The following is a 5,602-nucleotide window of genomic DNA, read 5'->3' as shown; positions in this document are numbered from 1 at the left end:
TCACTTTGTTTGGGCAATCCTTCCCATGCTGTGGAGAAGGAAATGGCAACCCACTCCAGAATTCTTGCCTGGAGAACTGCATGGACAGAGGAGCCTGGCGGGCTACAGTCCATGGGGTTGCAAAGAGTCAGACACGACTGAGCAACTATCACTCATGCTTACTACATTACCTTTATCCATCCTTCATGTATTGGCTGAGGTGTTGATTCTCTGAGAAAACCTTCTGCCTGTCATTGAAAGTATGTTTTTATGGGGCTTCCCTATAGTAGTCAGTGGTTAAAAATCTAACTTGCAGTTGCCTTGCAATTTAGGCAACAGATTCGATCCCTGGTCCAGGAAGTAAGATCCCACATGCAGAGGAGCAACTGAGCCGTCTTGACACAATGAAAGATCCCTCCTCGTACAACGAAGATCCCACTGGCCAACTAAGATCCGACACAGTCAAATAAATGAAGATTTTCAAAAGCAGATTTTCATTATTCATTCTCATGTGGGCACCTTGTTCTAATTATAGTTGTATATCCTTATTTGTGAGTTTGCTTAATGCTTGTCTTCTCCTATTAACCTGAGCATGTGAGACTATGAACATGGTTGTTTTGCATGGATATACATCCATGATCAGGACTATGCCTAAACTCATCTGGGACCAATACACAATTGAATGAATGAATGAATAATTTTTGTCAATGGTGCAAATGTTTGAGAATTAAGGCATGCAATTCTGTCTGAAATCCATTTGGCTTAATAACAGACTTCTGTCGCTGTTACTCCATGTTTATGCCAATATTCGGCCCTAGAAGTAATGGTGTAACTTGATTTTAGCATCACCAAAGAGAATTAACAAAAGCTATGTTAATACACTCACCATCTCCCTCAGCAAGCAGAACTAGATTCCCATGCACACATTCATCACATTTTGTCCAGTAGTCTGAGATAAGGACCTATGTTGCTCTCATGGGAGATTTGTCCCCTGAGAGTTCCATGGGTGTATGACCCTCTTTCAGTTCCCAAGCACATTTGGCTTTATGTGCAAAAGACCAAGTGCCAGAGTTCTTTGACCATTCATTCACTCAACTGGTTGTCAGTGGTGTCTATTACCTTCTACGGTATCTCCCCGGAGTGAGATCTCCCCAAACTGGGGGCCTGCAGTAATGTCCAGAGCAAATACCTGCAAGTACTCATGACTGATCATGATGATCACCGTTCTCAGGACACCACACGGATCCTCTCCTGTTCTCATGCCAGCAGTAGTCTTTCAGTGAGGGTGTTGTTTGGGGCCGCCTTTCTAATATCTCCCTTTTATAGATGAACATATAGTGACTTAAAGCAATTAAGTGACTTATCTGAAGAGACAGATCAGCAACTCTTACCATACAGTCATGTTACCTACTTCTGTGGCACTGCTTTTTTTTTCTCATTCTCTCTTGGCTCTGAAGAACTTTTCCTCTTCGATCAAAGGCTAAGAAGAACATCTCAATTGAATGCTTCTCATCGTTAATGAATTGAATTTCTGATTTGAGTCTCATATATATAATCAATGAATTTGCTTATTCATTGTTCATGGAGACAGGTAAGCCTCTGATCAAATCTACAATCTGTTTAAATTCTCAGGGCCAGAGGTAACCAGGAAAATATATCAAGGTACCCATTTCCCTTTTGATTTATTCATAACTGAATACTGAATGTTTTGAATGTCACTATATGTTTGTGATATTTAATGACAGACTGAGTCACAAATACCATGGAAATTCTTAAGCAGGATAAATATTTATCTTATAAAAAATAAATAAATAAAAGGAACAAGAGGTTCCTGAGTCCCTGCTTTGCCACACATGAGCTTGTAGACCTTGGACAAGTTGTTAACCCTTTCTCAATTTTAGCTTCCTCTTTTGGAATATGCTAATGTTAGCTATGCTGGCTAATCCCAAATTCTTTGAGAATATCAAATTGGATCTCAATTTGAAATTTTATTATAATTTGGAGAATACATTAATGAAAAAGAGAAGGAATAGAGAGAATAAGATAAGGGGTACCCAGGCTAAGTGACCAACTATAACAATGCACTGAAAGGAGAGGTGTAAAAATCACATCAGAATGAAGAATTTATGGGAATGAGGGAGCCGTGACTTTAGTTTTTATTCTGAATATTTGCTGGTATTAGGCACCTAGATTGATGAACTATTAGATCCATTGGCTAGTGAACTATAGCATAAATAAATGAGACCATGGTACCATCCCACTGGCTTGAAGGACAAAAGCAATGCTCTCTGCTTGGGAATAAAGAATAGGAATATCTGAAATAATCAACATTTTATGTTTCTCTTGGTCTTCTATACTTTCTGACCAGGGAATATGTTTTTTATATCATTCTCAATTCAGTTCAGTTCAGTTCAGTCACTCAGTCGTGTCCGACTCTTTGTGACCCCATGAATCGCAGCACGCCAGGCCTCCCTGTCCATCACCAACTCCCGGAGTTCACTCAAACTTACGTCCATCGAGTCCGTGATGCCATCCAGCCATCTCATCCTCTGTCGTCCCCTTCTCCTCCTGCCCCCAATCCCTCCCAGCATCAGAGTCTTTTCCAATGAGTCAACTCTTCGCATGAGGTGGCCAAAGTACTGGAGCTTCAGCTTTAGCATCATTCCTTCCAAAGAAATCCCAGGGCTGATCTCCTTCAGAATGGACTGGTTGGATCTCCTTGCAGTCCAAGGGACTCTCACGAGTCTTCTCCAACACCACAGTTCAAAAGCATCAGTTCTTTGGTGTTCAGCTTTCTTCACAGTCCAACTCTCACATCCATACATGACCACAGGAAAAACCATAGCCTTGACTAGACGGACCTTTGTTGGCAAAATAATGTCTCTGCTTTTGAATATGCTATCTAGGTTGGTCATAACTTTCCTTCCAAGGAGCAAGTGTCTTTTAATTTCATGGCTGCAGTCACCATCTGCAGTGATTTTGGAGCCCCCAAAATTAAAGTCTGACACTGTTTCCACTGTTTCCCCATCTATTTCCCATGAAGTGATGGGACCAGCTGCCACAATCTTTGTTTTCTGAATGCTGGACCTCATGTATTGCATGGACTTGGTAGCTGGAGAAAGAATGAATGTTGGATGAATTACTGAACAAATTCTAGCATTTTATGTGGCTTATTAATTAGTGTTACTCAAAACTTATGTAACTTTCAAATGCATGTAGAAGTATTCTTTCCTTTCCTTTTCTTTCTTGATAGAAGGAAAAGGAATTTGATTGTAAACATGTGGATATAGTCCTTGTCACTCAACTGGGATTCAGAAAAATAGTATATTAGCTAAATTCCCAACAGCTAATTATATATTTGATTCCAAAAGTCCATGCTCTTTATTTCTCCACATTACTTGTGAATAACACACTCAATAAGTTAGTCATTCATGAATCAGCTCAGTTCAGTGCAGTCGCTCAGTCATGTCTGACTCTTTACAGCCCCATGGACTGCAGCACACCAGGCTTCCCTGTCCATCATCAACTCCTGGAGCCTACACAAACTCATGTCCATCGAGTCGGTGATGCCATCCAACCATCTCATCCTTTGTCATCCCCTTCTCCTCCTGCCCTCAATCTTTCCCAGCATCAGGGTCTTTTCTAATGTCAGCTTTTCCCATCAGTTTGCCAAAGTATTGGAGTTTCAGCTTCAGCATCAGTCCTTCCAATGTACACCCAGGACTGATTTCCTTTAGGATGGACTGGTTGGATCTCCTTGCAGTCCGAGGGACTCTCAAGAGTCTTCTTCAGCACCACAGTTCAAAAGCATCAGTTCTTCGGGGCTCAGCTTTCTTTATTCATTCACAATCAGGCCAATGTAATAAACAACATTTCTGTGCCCAGGGCTGGGGTAAGAGATTACATATAAAATATGAGGAAAATATTTCTTAGTGTTCAAAATCTCAAGCTTTGACTCAAAATGACATTACTTCAAATAACAGCTCTGCTATTAGATAGTTTAATGGACTTCATTGTGTAACTCCTTGTCAGCAAGCTTCAGTTTCCCCATATGTTAAACGGGAATAATATCTCACATGGTTGGGTGATAAATCAATGGAGGTATAGCATGCATGAGGTTCCCTGAAAATAGAAAGGGCTCAGTAGTTTCTAGCTACCATAGATTAGTTCATTATTTAAGTTTGTACATCTGCGTATATAGTATTGAAGTCCTATATGGGAGATACAGCTTAAATTAAGACAAAACAAATTATTATAAGTAACACAGTGACCAGTGGTGCTCCATAGGTTATAACAGATTGGCAGGGGTTAGAGAGGAGGAGTTTTTGAAGACTTCATGGAAATATTGAAACTCATGTTATTCTTTGAAGAACAAGTTTGAATTGTACTAAGGGCACAGAACACCTTGTACCCTTTTAAATTATGTTCTGAATATCCAACATGTGGTGGCCCAAACAAAAAAATGTAAAAAAGATTGCTAAAAGGTCAATACATGATTTAAAGGCATTTTATAATTCTACCTTTTTACTAGATTAATGTTAACACAGGAATGTGCTTGCAACTATTTTTTCTCCCCTGCAGGAAAGTGCAGGATTAAGACTCACTGCTTCATTTTGTTGAGAAGAAAGACGGTAAAAAAAAACAAAATGAAATGTTTTCAGTGCCTTCTACCCCCACCCCCACATTTTGGGGACATCTAATATGAGTATTGATTAAAGTAAGTAGGAACCAAGAGGGTGTCTTCTCTGAATGATAATGCCTCCCAGTGGCCCCTCTACCACCAGCAGCAGGAGTAGAGAGGGAACGGCAGCTCCAGGCTCCTGCCAAGACCTGCTCCCTCCCCTTCTAACCCACAACCTCCTAGCCTGGTTGCCACCCTCTAGACCATCTAATCTAGAGATTGGACCTGAGGACTAATCTAGAGATTAGACCTGAGGACTAATTTCCTGATTCTCTATTGGTGTGTCATTCACCAAGCTGAGGAATTCAAGTCAGCCCTAAACTCCTGTTAGATAATGTCCACATCTCTTCAAATCCCTCTTTCTAAACCCAGCAGCCACTCCTGCCTGAATCCTGAAATCACTCAACTGTTCCTTCTGGATTTTACAGAAGGATTTACATTTCTCAGCATAACCAGGGTATCTGGATACTCCCTTTACCAACTAGTCCACCTGAAATCTGTGTCCTGGGACAGGGCTTCCCTGGCAGCCATCTCTGTGACGACAATTTTCATTCCCACTTTCCTCTTAATGCTTTATTGTTCCATGTTCTTAAATTTGTAACATTATCATACTCTGATTTTTTTCTCTAAACTCTTTCCTTTAATGGTCTGAGTTAGTTGTGTGGATATATGAAGGTTAAATCAGTATCAAATTGCCAATATAATTAGAATTAATAAATTCTGATGCAACCAGTCCAATGGTTTATGCAGCGTTTCTAAGTTAGATGGCCAAGAAGAATTTCCAACTCACCATGACTAATCTGAAATCGTCATTCTTGTTCTTCCTCAAACATCTGCTTCTTCTACTCAATTCCCTTCACGATTTATATGAACAAATGGAATCATTATTTTTCTCTCTTTCTCTAATATCCTCCGTTTACTACATCAGGAAATCCAGCAAGC

The sequence above is a fragment of the Budorcas taxicolor genome, chromosome 15, assembly GCF_023091745.1.
Source record: "Budorcas taxicolor isolate Tak-1 chromosome 15, Takin1.1, whole genome shotgun sequence".
Taxonomy (NCBI): Eukaryota; Metazoa; Chordata; class Mammalia; order Artiodactyla; family Bovidae; genus Budorcas; species Budorcas taxicolor.
Note: the sequence above shows the minus strand (reverse complement) of the source record.